This window comes from Cetorhinus maximus, chromosome 18, assembly GCF_964194155.1.
Source record: "Cetorhinus maximus chromosome 18, sCetMax3.hap1.1, whole genome shotgun sequence".
NCBI lineage: Eukaryota > Metazoa > Chordata > Chondrichthyes > Lamniformes > Cetorhinidae > Cetorhinus > Cetorhinus maximus.
The window spans coordinates 92,033,713-92,051,135 of NC_135896.1; the positions used below are offsets into that span (position 1 = coordinate 92,033,713).

Consider the following 17,423-nt stretch of genomic DNA (forward strand, 5'->3'; position numbering starts at 1 on the left):
CTGCACTTAACACTCACCTACTTCACTACATTAACATATATATTGCTGTAGTATACAAGGCCTCACCCAAACTGTCTCAATAATATTTATTGAGCAAAAGCAATAGCATGAAGTTGTCAGACCCTTCACCCAGCTTGCAGGGACAATGCCATTCGTTTCACAATTCACCACATGTATCTGACAAACTGAGGAGTCATGTGGCGCAGCGGGTAGCATCCCTGCTTCAGAGCCAGAAGCTCTGGGTTCAAGTCGCACCCCTGGACTTGATGATCAAGGACGGTGCATTCGTAACACAGCCAAACAGGTTGAGCATCATCCTACAAATCCTTTCAACATACAGTAATAGCAGGTGGTAAGAACGTGAGGGATTCCTGATCATCCTTGTGATGGAAAGAAAGTAGGAGCCTCTACCCCATAGCTCCAGACTCCAAAATGCATGGAAAAGTGCCTGTGCCACAGGAACTCACACTCCCTGAATGAACTGTAACGCAACCTAATAAGCTATCCAATCTTGCACAGCCTTCTAATACACCCATGTAGAAGGAAGAAAAATAATGTAGATGTTCTGTATTTTAAAAAAAAACACAATACTGTAACTATCTTAAACAAATGACCATGTTTACAGTGTGGTTAAATTAGGCTGTATTTGTTGTCAGATTTGGCATTTTTAGGTAGCTTGCAAGAAACTAAAATTATAATTATCTGGTGCAATTGTATACTTGAATCAAGAAATATTTACTTGTGATTTTTACCTCCTGTTAAACGTTTCGGGATATTCTCTTGGGTATCAGTGGTGCTGGTCATTCAAGTAACATGTTGAGTGTGCCACCTTCCTAAGTATGCCCTTATTGCCCAATACCTAATTCTACAACAACGTAATTAATCATAGGCCTCTTTGTGATCTGCGATGGCTATCGTGACTTTTGCATGTGCTTTCATAAATGTTTCTCTAATATTTTCAAAGACAGGCTGAAACACTCAGCGGGACAAGGTCAGATATGGACGATTAATCTTCTTGACTTGAGATCGCAAGTAAACATACTGAGTAATAATCGCAGCATATTCCATTTACTTAACTCAATCTCACTTCCCTCCTCGAAGAATAATAAACCGTGGGGTAGATTTTCAAATGGCCACTGTTGCAGGTTGGCCACACATAATAGGAACTGCCCAAGTTTCATCTCTAGTGATTGCAGTTGAAATGAAAGTCAGGTGGTTTGTGTCTTAGGCAGCTGTTCGACAAAGCCAATTTTATGCCTAGGCAGCAAGTTCAAGATCTATCTCTGTGGGCAGAATTTTGCCCTTGATGGGCGGGCGGGCCCCACCGACCCGGCAGCGGTCAGGCAGCCGATTGCCGTCACCGAAACAGACCCCGCCGCCATTTTACGTGGTCGGGCCAATTAAGGCCTGCCCAGCCTGTCGCCCGACGGGAAGCGCTATGGGGGGAGAGGGGATTCCCCAATTGCCAGAGTGCGCTCTTTCGCGCATGCGCACATCTCCCTGAGGCAAAGTGCTGCCTCAGGGAGATCGCTGAAAGGTTGTGAAACATTAAAAATAGAAAAATTAAAAATTCATTAACGTGTCCCCCTCATGTGAAAATGTCACACGAGGTGGGGCATGTTAATGAAATACACAAAAACTTTATTACACTTTTTTAATTCCGAGATCAAACCTCATCCCGCCACTGGATGAGGTTTGTAAAAAAATCACTTACCCGCCTGCCCGTTGGGCCCATGCACTGACCCAAAGTTCGCACGGGCCCCTCAAAATCCTGGTCGATTGGTGACTTGATGGCCTTAACAAGGCCTTTAATTAATGGTGGGCGCACATCGCGCTGCATAGCACACCCACTGACCGAAACATCGCGATGCAGCGCGCTGACGTCGGGACACTCGCGCGACATTTTAAGCGCTGACGTGTGGGCTCCACCACCCGCATGTCAGCCAGAAGATTCAGCCGTATGTGTTGTCTCTTCCAAGAGCAGACTTACTTGCTTTGGGTGTTCTTTCCTTTCTAGGCAATTTCTAACTGTAAAAACTAACTTCTTTCAATAGACCTGCATAACGTGCAGGGCTGTAACAGGCAACTGAAGCAATACCGCTCAGGGCCAATTTCTAACCAACAGTTTCTTGTTATAAACATGGTTACCAATCTGTTCCTCGTCTGTGACCTGCCACTGGGCTGGTCAATGAAACTGGTTACCTCTCCTATGCACTGTCTCAGACCCCCTCCCTCATTGAGGCAGAGCTTTAAGGAGAACATCTTCTGCTATTCTCAAAATAAGAGGGGGCCATCCAGGCTAATGCGGCTGGAATGCCACAAACAGTCCCTCAGTGCATCAGCTGTGACATTCCTCGAACAGCATGTCTGACTCTCACATATCCACAACACCTGCAACTTCTGTCAAGCCTGTGCGAATCTGAAAATCCTTCCTACGAAAAAGCCAAGTATCTGTGACGCAACACTCCCCAAGAATACCCTGTACATTCTGAATCTAATGCATAAATATGTATCAATCTCCCTGTTGTCACCTTGCACAGTTTGTGTTGTTTGTCACCTCACCTCCTGGGTGTCCTATTAACTGACTTTGTAACTTGTTAGCTCAGCTGCTGTTAAAATGCGCGCATTGTTTTTTTTTTAATATCAAAAGCAACTTCTGCGAGAAAGCAGCACTGTGCAGCTTTTAAGAGGAACAATAATGTTCTGCTTGAACAATCAAAGCTGTAAACAAGCATCTGCGCTAATAACAGCTTTTGTTTTTAACTGATTCAGACTGACTTGTCTTTCAGCTGTAACATATTGTACCTGAAAGGGGAGGGGTGGGGTGCGGGGGAGAGCATGGGGGGTAAGAAGAGTGTAGGGGTGGAGGCAGGGAACACCGGGCATTGGCTGTGCAGCAAGGCACAACTCCAAAGGCTAAATTTTTAGGTCACATCGGGGTAGGGTAGCCACCCGCAGAGGCCAGGACTTCCAGACACAAACTAGGCCCTCCGGCACCCCCAACCCCACGCATGCCCACACTCAAAAAATTGTTATGAGCTTAAGGCTTGCCGATATGAAAGCGAGCATGGTACAGAGTACTTCTGCAATTTACTAGGCTTATGTAAGAATTACCAATAATAACTGCACTAATAAGTAATATATGTAGTGTAAAAACTAACATATAGGGCAGAATTTTCCCCCCCTTTGGGGGGAAGTTCAGGAGCGGGCACGCCTTTGATCGGCGCCCCCGATTGGGGGCACGCCGCCATTTTACGTGGGTGGCCAATTAAGGCCCGTCCAGCATGACGTCCGCAAGAAAGCACTATGCGCTCCCTGTGCGGGCGGGGGAGGGGGGATTCCCTGAGCCGGGAGTGCGCTCTTTCGCGCATGCATGTGAAAGATCACACTCTTCTCCCTGAGGCTAAGTGCTGCCTCAGGGAGATCGGCTGCACAATAAAAAATCTTAAAAACAGAAAAAAAAAAATTCCCTGACATGTCCCCTCATGTGACACTGTCACATGAGTTGGGACATGTCCATTACTTTTAAGTACGCTTTTAATAAATTTTTAAAAACCGACATGAAACCTCATCCCGCCGGTGGATGAGGTTTCATGCTTTTTCCAATGCCCGCCAGGGCTCCCGGCCTGCCCGCCAACCTTACAGGCAGGTCCACTAATTACTTTAATTACTTTGTCAATGGCCTCAATTGGCCATTGACAGGTCGGCGGGCGCACAGCTGGTTCGGTTGAGCCCCCGCTGACCTGAAAATTGAAATGAGGCGCAGTGACGTCGGGAATTCCACCCGACATTTTACGCGTTGGTGAGCAGGCCCCGCCCCCTCCCCCCCCGCTTGCCGATCAGGAAATCCTGGCCATAGAGTATAACACCAATGTGGAAATGATTTCAAATGACTTGCATCACCCCCGCACCACTAACAAGGCCCGTTAAAGTTACTAAAAATAATTTTAGAAAACACCAATTGAGTCATAGCTAGGGCAACGCACTTCAGGAAGGATGTGAAAGCTTTAGGGAGTGTACAGAAGATGTTAACAAGAACATCTTGAGGGATGAGAGATTACAGTCAAGTTGGTAGACAGGAGTAGCTAGAGTTGTTATTCTTAGAGCTGAGAAGGCTAAGAGGTGATTTGATAGAGATGTTTAAATTCAAGAAGGATTTAGATAAAGTAAATTGAAACTGTTCCCAATGACTGAAGGGTCAATAACCAGAGGGCACAGATGTAAGGTGATTGGCAGAACGATCGGAGGCAACATGAGGAAAAACGTTCTTACTAAATGAGAAGTTAGGATTTGGAGTGTCCGACCTGTTGGGGCGGTTTTTGCAGGTTCAATAGTAGCCTTCAAACCAGACCCTGGATAAATACTTGAAGGATAAAAAATTGCAGAGACATGGGAAACAACCAGGGACGTGGGACTAACTGAATTGTTCCTTGAAAGAGCCAGTGCAGATTTGATGGGCCAAATGGCCTTCTTCAGTGCTGCACTACTCTACAATAAGCAATATCATCATGAGCAAGTCATCCAGTCTTTCTCACCAGTATACGAAATGACATATTTTACACTTCCTCATTGTATTGCTTACAATGACTCATACACAATTTTATGGTTGGGAAAATAGTTAAACATATCATTCACTTCATCAAGAAGCAACAATTCCAGTTTGTTTCCCATCCCCCCTCCCCGCCCTGAACAGGCAGGTTTATTCAGAAACAAATCACTTTTTCTTTACATAGTGATAACATAAACAATTAGTTGCCAATATTTTTCTGTCTGCTGAATATACAAAATGTTAGCTTCATAAATGTAGAACAGTGCGAAGGTAATGGTAAGAGACATAGCTTGGCTACGTCAACCAACTGCTTCTTTGCACTTTATTACAGAAATAAGTCATTAATGGAATTCATTGGAGTTTATTTACAACAATTCTCTCATTTCCAGTGATCAATAATGCTCAGGCCAGACATGAGCTTGATGGATCTCCATGACGCTTATCTTAAAATTAGAATAGAGCAGAGTTGGTGCTGGTTTGAAAAAACAGCTTAATCAGGAATCACAGAATTGTGACAGTGCAGAAAGAGGCCATTTGGCCCATCATGTCCATACCAGCTCTCTGAATGACCACTCACCTAGTGCCATTCTCCCGCCTTCCCACTACCCTGCACATTCCTCCTTTTTCAAATAACAGACTAAATTCCATTTTGAATGCTTCCATTGCACCTGCCTCCACCACACTCCCAGGCACGGCATTCCAGATCCTAACCACTCGCTGCATGAAAAAGTCTTTTCTCATATCCCTTCTGCTACTTTTACGAATTGCATTAAAGCTGTGCCCTCTCATTCTTGATCCTTTCACGAGTGGGAACAGTTTCTCCCTATCTTTTCTGTCCAGGCCCCTCATGATTTTGAACACCTCGATCAAATCTCCTCTCAGCCTTCTCTTCTCCAAGGAAAACGGTCCTAACTTCTCCAATCCATCTGCACAACTGAAGTCCCTCATCCCTGGAACCATTCTTGGGGATCTTTTCTGCACTCTCTCCAATGCCCTCACGTCCTTCCTCAAGTCCAGAACTGGACGCAACACTCCAGCTGAGGCCGGACTAGTGTCTTACACGAGTTCAACATAAGCTCCTTGCTCTTATACTCTGTGCCCCTATTAATGAAGCCTTGGATATTGTAGGCTTTATTAACCGCCCTCTCAACCTGAGTGAGTACGCTGGAAGGATGCACCCCTGGAAGGATGCAGCCCTGTCCAACTGCCCTGCCTCCATGCCATGTTCACCTCGAACTTGAATCAGGTTAAATGACAAGATACACAAAGCTAGTGTAAGAGCGCTGTGCTGAGAATATACACCAGCACTAGATCAGTGCGAAAACCAAGATTCCCAAGAATTAGGTGTTGCTAGGTTTTCTATTTTGAATTCCATTTGATTTTAATATTTAATTTCATTAATTAATACATGAAAAAGAGAATAAAAATCCAAATACAACCCTTGAGGCAAGTAAGCATAAAAGTAAGGATGCTATGCTTCAGTTATACGGGGCATTGGTGAGACCGCACCTCGAATACTGTATGCAGTTGTGATCTCCTTATTTAAGGAAGGATGTGAATACGTTGGAGGTGGTTCAGAGGAGGTTTACTAGATTGATACCTGGAATGAGTGGGTTGTCTCATGAGGAAAGGTTAGACAGACTGGGCTTGTTTCCACTGGAGTTTAGAAGAGTGAGGGGGTGACTTGATTGAAGTATACAAGATCCTGAACGGCATTGACAAGGTGGACGTGGAAAGGGTGTTTCCTCTGGTGGGTAAGTCCAGCAATAGGGGGGCACTGTTTTAAAATTAGGGGTCACCCTTTTAGGACAGAAATGAGGAGAGTTTTTTTCTTTCAGAAGGTTGTGCGACTTTGGAATACTGCCTCCAAAGGCAGGGTCATTGAATATCTTTAAGGCGGAAGGAGATAGATTCTCGTTAGACAAGGGAATCAAAAGTTATTGGAGGTGGAAGAGAATGTGGAATTAGAAACACAAACAGATCAGCCACGATGTTATTGAATGGCGGAGCAGGCTCGGGGGGGGCCGAATGGCCTACTCCTGCTCCTATTTCGTATGTTTGCATGTTCGTATGGCAGAAGAAAAATGAATGGCAACCTAGCAACTCACCACGGCTCCTTCGACAGCACCTTGCAAAGCCACAACCGCTACCACCTAGAAGGACAAGGGCAGCAGATACATGGGAACACCACCACCTTCAAGTTCCCCTCCAAGCCACTCATCATCCTGACTTGGAAATATATCACCATTCCTTCACTGTCGCTGGGTCAAAATCCTGGAACTCCTTCCCTAACAGCACTGTGGGTGTACCGACACCACATGGACTGCAGCGGTTCAAGGAGGCAGCTCACCACCACCTTCTCAAGGGCAATTAGGGATGGGCAATAAAAATGCTGGCCTAGCCAGCGACACCCACATCCCATGAAAGAATTTTTTAAAAAGCCAATGGCTTCCAAGCATGTCTTTAATGGAGGAAAACGGAGAAATGGAGTGTTTTAGCCTTTAGCAAATAGTACCCAAACTCCCAAGAACAGCAACAACAAAGCAGCTGTGGACTCCGGGTACAATGGAGAGGAAAAATATACTGTCCAGGAGGGAATTTGCTTAGTTCAAGTGGATGAGACCATAGACATCGGGATGAGGATGATAACTTTAAATTCAATGTTAGACAGGAATAAGTACTTCAACATTCTGGTGTCTATGCCAGTTTCAATGGAATCTATGGGGATCATTTTAATTCTCTAGGATAGCAGGGGGGAGGCAGGATTAAAAATAAAGAAAACTTGAAAGCCGAGCCCAACCCATTTCCAATTGCAGGGCGCAGGATGGGGGCTTTGAGCAACTAACCTACACGCCTGTGGCCGATCAGAATTCATATATAACGACATGAGGAAAAACATTTTCACGCAGCGAGTGCTTGAGACCTGGAATGTGCTGCCTGAGGGGGTGGTGGGGGCAGATTCAATCGCGGCTTTCAAGAGGGAATTGAACTGTCGTCAGAAAAGGAAGAACATGCAGGGCTGCGGGTGAAGGTGGGGGAAAGCCAGCAGGTGAATTGCTCCTTCAGAGAGCCAGCAGTGGAGCAAAGGGGTGAATGGCCTCCTTCCGTGCTGTAACCATTCTGTGTGATAATAGTGCTGCAGTGTATCTGACATTTTAGCCCGGTTTTAATTTTAACACTGGGCTGGTCAGGTTTCCCGGGCCTTGGGGAAACAGGCAGCTGGAGGGGCGGTGGGACGGAGCAGGTAGGTGCCTTGCCGGCCAGGAGGAGCAGGAGGTGCTTCCGTCCATAACCACACCACCCCCGAGCTTACCTGTAAACCACAAAACAATTTCCAACCCCCCTCTCCCGATGTCCCGTCCTCTCCCAATTTCCCAGTCTCTCCAGATGTCACCTCTCTGGCTGCAGCCTGTAGGCCACGTTGGTCTGGAAATAGAGAAGAAAAATTAAAATAGGTCTGGCCACTAAAAAACCTGCTTCCCAGTGACTAAATGTCCTCCAGTCCATCCAGGTTTGCAGCTGTTATCAGGGTCAAATGCATTTTTAGACATACGGGTATCGCACAGATCAATGTTAATGGTTGTTAATGAGTAGGTTTTATATACTCCATCATTTTGGACCAATACCATCATCTGCGCAGCAGGAAAAAATATGAATGGAATGCTGTGTTTGAAGGTGCATAACACAAGGCTGGCTCCAGCCACTTGTCATAACAGACATTCCTGATCCTCAACCGGATTCATGTGCAAACAAGGCCAGTTAATAAATAGCAAAACAACAAGATCACAAGGAGGCTTATGCAGTTTCAAACTCACTGGAACAAATTTAAATCAAATCATTTTTGTGAAAAACCTCAGTATTTCAAGATGCTTCGCTACATTGTGCGGCATCAAGTGAAAAATTATTACTACCGAGTATTCTGTCAATGAACTGCATAGTACAATTGATGCTTAATGCTAAGGAATTATAATGCTTCTAATTTACTTGCAACCTTTTGCAACTAGGACATATTTATAGCATTATGTTCATTTATAATTAATCTCTGAGAACAGCAAAAGGTACATACATGTCCGTCTGCCAAAAAGTGCTGGCTTTTAAAATATTTACAACTTTCTAGCCATATATTTCATAAATCTGAGTAAAGCAATTCACTAATGAGTCATTTTTTAAAATTCATTCATGGGATGTGGGTTTCGCTGGCTGGGCCAGCATTTATTGCCCATACCTAATTGCCCTCGAGAAGGTGGTGGTGAGCTGCCTTCTTGAACCGCTGCAGTCCATGTGGTGTAGGTGCACCCACAGTGCTGTTAGGAAGGGAGTTCCAGGATTTTGACCCAATGACAGTGAAGGAACGGCGATATAGTTCCAAGTCAGGATGGTGTGTGGCTTGGAGGGGAACTTCCAGGTGGTGGTGTTCCCATGTGTCTGCTGCCCTTGTCCTTCTAGATGGTAGCGGTTGTGGGTTTGAAAGGTGCTGTCTAAGGAGCCTTGGTGAATTCCTGCAGTGCACCTTATAGATGATACACACTGCTACTACTGTGCGTCGGTGGTGGAGGGAGTGAATGTTTGTGGATGGAGTGCTAATCAGCAGGCTGCTTTGTAATGGATGGTGTCAAGCTTCTTGAGTGTTAATGGAGCTGCACTTATCCAGGCAAATGGTGAGTATCCCATCACACTCCTGACTAGTGCTTTGTAGATATGGTCAGGCTTTGGGGAGTCAGGATGTGAGTTAGTTACTGCAGGATTCCTAGCCTCTGACCTGCTCTTATAGCTACAGTATTTATGTGGCTAGTTTGGTTCAGTTTCTGGTCAATGGTAGTCCCCAGGATGTTGATAGTGGGGGATTCAGTGATGGTAATGTCATTCAATGTCAAGGTGCAATGGTTACATTCTCTCTTGTTGGAGATGGTCATTGCCTGGCACTTGTGCGGAGTGAATGTTACTTGCCACTTGCCAGCCCAAGCCTGGATATTATCCAGGTCCTGCTGCATTTGGACATGGACTGCTTCAGTACCTGAGGAGTCACGAATGGTGCTGAACATTGTGCAATCATCAGCGAACATCCCCATTTCTGACCTTATTATGGAAGGAAGGTCATTGGTGAAGCAGCTGTAGATGGTTGGGCCTAGGACATCCAATGATTAAAAGGATAAATAGAAAATAGAATAAATTTATTTCATCACTGACTGTTACCGTTGGGGCTTTGTTATTAAGTAAAGAGAGATTGGGGTGACAGAGTTTCTTTCATGATTAAAGCAGCCAATCCAGGAAAAGAAATAAACACACAGACAGACAGACACACACACACAAACACACACACATATACTCACAGACACGCATACGCCCACACAGACATGCACACACCCACACAGACACACACACACATATGCACATACATATACACACACATATGCACAAACACACACACAAAACACACACAAAACACACGCAGACAAACTTACCAAAAGGTTATGTTACAAATGCATTCAGTGAATCCATAACCATTCCATAAGTACAAAACAAAAACAAAAACAGAATTACCTAGAAAAACTCAGCAGGTCTGGCAGCATCGGTGGAGAAGAAAAGAGTTGACGTTTCGAGTCCTCATGACCCTTCAACAGAACACTAAGTACAAACTCATTTAAAAGACAACCAGAGTTAAAAATATCAGTTGGGTTAAAATGTATGGAGGAGCTGGTAGAATGTCCAGAGAATGTCCTGTCAATGGCCATAACTTCCAAAATATGGCATCAACTACTCAAGAAAAAACAGTATACCACCAGAGAAAAGGAATCCTTCAGTCCAGAGTGACTGTATTAATAATCCATTAGTAAGTTCAATAGAAAGTACAGAGTTTGAGATATTGCAAAGTGATACACCCGAATTTAGACAGACAGAAATCTAATGAGGTGACAAATGTTCAAGTTTCCAAATCCCCTGTTGAAAGCCTATGTCCCAATGCAACAAGCTGCACAAAGTTTTATTTAAATTACTCCATGCTCCTCTGATCAACAAAGAAATAATAGCATTGTAGGAATGCATTCCACAATGTAAGTTGCTGAATTCTTTTTCAAAGTTTAATGGCTTTCCTGAACATCTTGTATACGTAGACTGGTTGTTAATTCTGCAGCTAAAGGGACACAGCACCGACTCATTCCTGAGCAAAGGATAAGTGAAGGAAATCAAAGTGACCACAGTAATATTACACTCTGTGTGATCAGTTGTTCTTTTCCCATCAGCTGGTTCCATCAGAAGAATTTTAACTTGATAGTTTGCATGTGTAAATACAGCCAAAGCAAATGGGCACACAATTTTAGCACTGACCATAGTAATTATATTTAGATAGCTATCTCAGCACAAAACGCTCAACGGTAAAGTGCTGCTAACCCCTCCTAGAAATATCATTCCTCATGCGGAGTTCTGTTTTAAGTTTGAAATTAGGGGCTTGGTTTCCTTTCAGGGGTTGGAAAATGTTTGTCAGGACTGGTTTCCTCACCTGGTGGAGGGGAGCCGTCCTAGGACCTGTTTTGGGGCGGCCAATCAATAGGCTGGCGGGCGGCTTGGCAACCACAGGGGTGAGAATTGAAGCGGGAATTAAGGCCCCAGTGCGGGCCTAGTTTAAACAGAGCACGGCAGTCATTACTGTGGCTGCTGTTTTGCTCATTCACTTGCAGTAGCAGACGCGGAGACGCAGGACAGGCTGAAGGCCAGGACCTGAGGCAGGGCGACCCCTCGCTTCACAGGCCCAGACCTGGTGGTCCTCCCTGAGGCAATGAGGGAGGAGGCCGCCCTCTCAAACCAAGCAGGCATAGGGCAGAATTTTCCATGCCTGTTGGCATCGAGCGTGTTTGGTGGCCTGAGGGGACAACATGGCGAGAAGGCCAAAAATCGATTTCACACTGTCAGGCCATTTTGCAATCGTCCGTTCTGCCCGTCAATGGTGGGCCGCGTTTCCCACCATCAGGTGTCAGGAACTTCATTGTAATACACCTGCATATTATTATAAGCCCAGCTCGCCGGAATCATCACCCCCCACGCTGGATCGTCCGAGCACGCCAATGTGTGAAAACTGTACATAAGCGACGAGCACCCGGCGAGCTGCACTACGCTCAGGTTTTCGAGGTTTGTTGGCCAACTTTGCTTCAGGCAGCACTCGCAGTCATTAGCGCCAGGCTTCACAGGCAGCTCCACATCACTTTTAGGGGGGCTCACGGGCAGGTCTCTACCTACCAGACCAGCCGTAAGGCGGAGGTGGCTTTTCAACGGCTGCAGGGTTAGGGCTTGCTTGGGGAAAGGGGGAGAAGTGGCCTCAGGCAAGGGAAGAGGCTACAGGGTGAGGGCTGTACTGGGGAAGGAGGGTAGCCCAGGGTTTGTGTGGGAGCACATGTTGGTCTGTGCCAGTTGGCTCAAGATGGTGAGGGCTGAGGAGGCAGACTCCAGAGGAGATGAGGCCAGATGGAGATGTGAGGGTGTGTGTGAGAGAGAGTGAGTGGTGATGTCCCTTGAGCTGGCAGTGAGTGAGATGCCAGTGAATGTGTGATGGGCTTGTGGGTGTGTGAGTTTAGAGCGATGAGATGGTTGCCTTACCCTGGTGGCACGACTGAGATCAATCTTCCGTTTTCTGCACTGGATGGCCAACCTCTTGTGTGCAGCATTGGCACTGACCACCTCTACCATCACCTCCGAAGCCGGAGTGGTGAGAATGATGGGCCTCCTATGGCCAGTGCGGGGTAGAGGACATCGCAACGGCCTCCACAGCATCCAGAAGGTGTACCCGGGATGTGTCACTGAATCAGGGGGCTGCACTCTTCTTGGCCTTTGGAGCCATGTTTTCGCCGGAGCAGCCCTGCGCTGCCAGCATTGAGAAGTGTGCACGTGGCTGCGGCTTAAATATGGCGCCTGGCATGAGGAAATGGTGAGGTAACAGTGTGGATGGCAAATTGGAGGCCGCCCGCCAGCGGGACAGCGGGACAGCGTGTTTCCTACGGCTGCATCATTAACGAGGCAGGAATGGGGCGGAACGGCGTGAAAACCCGCCATTGCGGCCGGCGGGTAAAACGGCTTTTTTTCCCCACCCGTGGCCGCTCTTTGTGCAGTTGTGGGACAATTCCACCCTCAGTCCCGGGAACTGGAGAAAGAGGTAAGTGGCAGGAGTCCCGAGGCGGGGAGGGTAGGGAAGGCCTGAGGGTCGCGAGGTGGGGGAACGATTGGGGTCTCGGGATCTCGGCCTGGTTGGGGGGAGGGAGATCCGGATGTCACCGGGCCTTAAGGGGAGGGCGCTCCCGGTCAGAGGGGTGCTTCTGATGGAGGCACTCCTCCTCCCCAAAGTCCCTTCCCACCCAAGATCAAACTTTATTTCCAGCTTTCATCTGCCCGCCAGCCTAAAAAGTGAGGCTGGGCGGGAAAGGGCCCTTCAGAGACTATAAATTGGCAAATTGGCCACTTAAGGGCCTCAACTGGGGCAAGGGTTGGCTTCCCATCCAAGGCCCTGACCGCCCACCACAGCGAGGTCGGGGTGGGCAGGAACCCGGAGGGAATCCCATCCATGCAATTTCACACTCCGCCCACCGCCTCAGAACACATTGAGGGTGAGGGGGGTGGCGGGGGAAGAGTGTAAAATTCTGACCCAAGTAGCAAATGTTGGAAACAGGGTAGATTTGAACACGCGAAGCTGATTTCCAGACTCCAATGGACCCAGGATGTGACAGCAACTTTGCTGAAGTCTCGAGGCTTTTTATTTTTGCGTATGGAGCGTGCGAAAGTCCTCTCCAGAGGCGTTTCACCGATTAACCCATTCCATTCCATTGAATGCTAGGGTCTGCTCTGATAGTCTCAGCAGGAGCTTTTGGAAGAAGGACCTCAAATAGAGTTAAAGTTGATTCCCAGCTGGGTTGTGGGGGAAGGAAAGCAAGATCGGAAGCAACAACCATGGATTGCCCTTGTACGCCTGTTAGTAGATAATTCAACAACTGCACCATCAGAAGCCTCAGGGCAGTTTGTGTCATTGCCAGCCTTCTAGATCAGACAATGTCATGTGGAAAAAAAGCCGTCCAAAAAAGATGTCATACAAACAAAAATGAAGAACTGAATCACACTTATTAAAATAAAACACTATCCCATAAATCCACAATGCATTCATTAACTAAAAAAGTCAAACCTAGAACTGAACCTATCCATTGAAATAGGTCCTAACTGCAAAGATTTGTTTTTAAAAAAAAATTATTAGTTCACGGCATGTAGGCCTCGCTGGCGAGGCTGAGGGAGTCTAGAACCAGGGGACACAGTCTCAGGATAAGGGGCAGGCCATTCAGGACTGAGATGAGGAGGAATTTCTTCACTCAGAGGGTGGTGGATCTTTGGAATTCTCTGCCCCAGAGGGCTGCGGAGGCTCAGTTGTGGAGTATGTTCAAGATTGGGATCAATGGCCTGAATTTTGCGGGCGGCGGGTGGACTCGGCAGGAGTGGGCGGGGACGGTCCCTGAGCCAATCGCTGCCCGCGATCGGCTCCGCGCTGCCATTTTACGCTGGCGGGCCAAGTAACGCTCAGTGCTACCTGTGCGGGTGGGGGGGAAGGAGGGGGAGTTGGGGCATGCGCGCGAAAGAGCGCTTCAATCTCCCTGAGGCAGCTCCGTGCCTCAGGGAGATTCAATCACTATTCAAAATACTAAATATATGGTTTAAAAATGTATTTAAACATGTCCCCTCATGTGACCGTGTCACGTGAGATGGACATGTTTTTATATTGATGAAAATTTTTAATCTTGATTCATAAAAGCTTTAGGAAACCTCATCCCGCTCGTGGATAAGGTTTCCTAAAAAACGCGAGAGCCTCTTGGCCTTTTCGCCTGCCCGCCAACCTTAAGGCTGGACGGGCAGCGTTAACAACTATCTTAATCAGTTCCTCAGTGGCCTTAATAGGCCGTTTACATATCGGCGGGTACGCAGCCGACTCCGGCGTGTGCCCGCCAAACGAAACATCGCGAGATAGCGCGATGACGTCGGAGAGCACGCCCGACGTCATTTTACATGTTGGCGTGTCGGGCCCACCCCCACGCGCCAACAGAAAAATCCTGCCAAATAGATTTCCACACGTTAAAAACATCAAAGGATGGGTCGGGGGTGATGCAGGAAAATGGTATTGAAATGGAAGATCAGCCATGATCTCACTGAATGACACAGCAGGCTTGAAGGGCTGAATGGCCTACTCCTGTTCCTACTGCTTATGTACTTACAAGGCCAGCATTTAATGCCCATCCTAATAGTCTGCAAGAAGGTGGTGGGGAGCTGCCTTCTTGAACCGCTGCAGTCCATGTGGTATAGGTACACCCACAGTGCTGTTAGAGAGGGAGTTCCAAGATTTTGACCGAGGATTTGAATCAAATTTTGGAGCTCAATTAAAAAGGCAAAAATGGCTGATTTTCTCACTGCGTCTCCAGTTTTAATGCAGGGCTGCAGAATTGATGTGTGTGGGATACAAAAGTTCGTCAGACAAAGGAAAAATATCGGGCCAAAGTTTGTAACTGGAAAAGCACTTGAATGGGGCTTTCAACTAACACGATGAACCAGAAAGCCTTTTAAAAATTCCTTTTGTATGTAGTACATTTTTAGAACTATGAAGTGCTGATTTTATGCAACACTGAAGATACACTTTAAATGTTAATTATTAAAGCGCTTTTTTGAATTTAGTTTTTTTTAAATCACTCATGGGACCTGGACGTCACTGGCTGGGCCAGCATTTATTGCCCATCCCTAATTGCCCTTGAGAAGGTGATGGTGGGCTGCCTTCTTGAACCGCTGCAGTCTATGTGGTGTAGGTACACCCACAGTGCTGTTAGGGAGGGAGTTCCAGGATTTTGACCAAACGACAATGAAGGAACGGCGATATATTTCCAAGTCAGGATGGTGTGAGACTTGGAGGGGAATTTGCAGGTGGTGCTGTTCCCATCTGTCTGCTGCCCTTATCTTTATAGATGGTAGTGGCCATGAATTTGGAAGGTGCAGTCTAAGGAGCCTTGGTGAGTTCCTGCAGTGCATCTTCTAGATGGTACACACTGCTGTCACTATGCATCGGTGGTGGAGGGAGTGAATGTATGTGGGTGGGGTGCCATTCAAGCGGGCTACTTTGCCCTGGATGGTGTCAAGCTTCTTGAGTGTTGTTAGATACTCATCCAGGCAAGTGGGGAGTATTCCATCACACTCCTGGCTTGTGCCTTGTAGATGGTAGACAGGCTTTGGAAAGTCAGGAGGTGAGTTACTCCCCACAGGATTCCTAGTCTCTCACCTGTTCTTGTAGCCAGAGTGTTTTATGGGTATTCAAGTTCAGTTTCTTTTCAATGGTAGCTCCCAGGATGTTGATAATGGAGGATTCAGTGATTTTAATGCCATTGAATGTCAAGAGGCAATGATAAGATTCTCTCTCATTGCAGATGGTCTTTGCCTGACACTTGTGTGGTGTGAATGTTACTTGTCACTTGTCAGCCCAAGCCTGGATATTGTCCAGATCTTGCTGCATTTGGACATGGACTGCTTCAGTATTGGAGGAGTCGTGAACGGTGGTGAACATTGTGCAATCATCAGCGAACATCCCCACTTCTGACCTTATGATGGAAGGAAGGTCATTGATGAAGCAGCTGAAGATGGTTGGGCCTAGGACACTACCCTGAGGAACTCCTGCAGTGATGTCCTGGAACTGAGATGATTGACCTCCAACAACCACAACCATCTTCCTTTGTGCTAGATATGACTCCAACCAGTTTTGCTAGGGCTCCTTGATGCCACACTTGGTCAAATACTGCCTTGTTGTCAAGGGCAGTCACTCACGCCTCATCTCTGGAGTTCAGCTCTTTTGCCCATGTTTGAACCAAGGCTGTCATGACATCAGGAGCTGAGTGACCCTTGCGGAACCCAAACTGAGCGTCAGTGAGTATGTTATTGCTAAGCAAGTGCCGCTTGATAGCACTGTTGATGACCCCTTCCATTACTTTACAGATGATGGAGAGTAGGCTGCTGGGGAGGTAATTGGCCGGGTTGGATTTGTCAGCCTGGTGCTGCTCCTGGCATCCCCTCCTGCACTCTTCATTGAACCAGGGTTGATCCCCTGGCTTAATGGTAATGGTAGAATGGGGGATATGCCGGGCTATGAGGTTACAGATTGTGGTTGAGTACAATTCTGCTGCTGCTGATGGCCCACAGCACCTCATGGATGCCCAGTCTTGAATTGCGAGATCTGTTTGAAGTCTATCCCATTTAGCACAGTGGTAGTATCACACAACACGGTAGAGGGTATCTCCACAAGGACTGTGCAGTGGTCATTTCTACCAATGCTATCATGGACAGATGTATCTGCAGCAGGCAGATTAGTGAGGATGAGGTCAAGTATGTTTTTCCTTCTTGTCAGTTCCCTCACCACCTGCCGCAGCTATGTCCTATAGGACTCAACCATCTCGGTCAGTAGTTGTGCTACTGTGCTACTCTTCCCAGGGCAATTCCCTCACGGCTGTATACCATAACTGCCACCTCTGCTGGGCTTGTCCCACAGGACATACCCAGGGATGGTGATGGTGGTGTCTGGGGCATTATCTGTAAGGCATGATTCTATGAGAATGACTAAGTCAGGCTGTTACTTGACTAGTCTGTGGGACAGCTCTCCCAATTTTGGCACAAGCCCCCAGATGTCAGTAAGGAAGACTTTGCAGGGTCGACCGGGGGAGTTTGTCATTGTTGTTTCTGGTGCTTAAGTCGTTGCGAAGTGGTCCATCCAGTTTCATTCCTTATAGGCTTCATAGCGGTTTATATGACTGAGTGTCTTGCTGGGCCATTTCAGAGGGCAGTTAAGAGTCAATCACACTGCTGTGGGTCTGGAGTCACATGTAGG

At 47.0% G+C, this 17,423-nt stretch overlaps 1 protein-coding gene across 1 annotated transcript in view; it reads right to left on the reverse strand.

Annotated features, from left to right (window-relative positions):
* LOC144693355 (spectrin beta chain, non-erythrocytic 1-like) overlaps positions 1 to 17,423 on the reverse strand; it is a 559,404-nt gene that overhangs the window by 260,267 nt on the left and 281,714 nt on the right. The window lies entirely within an intron of this gene.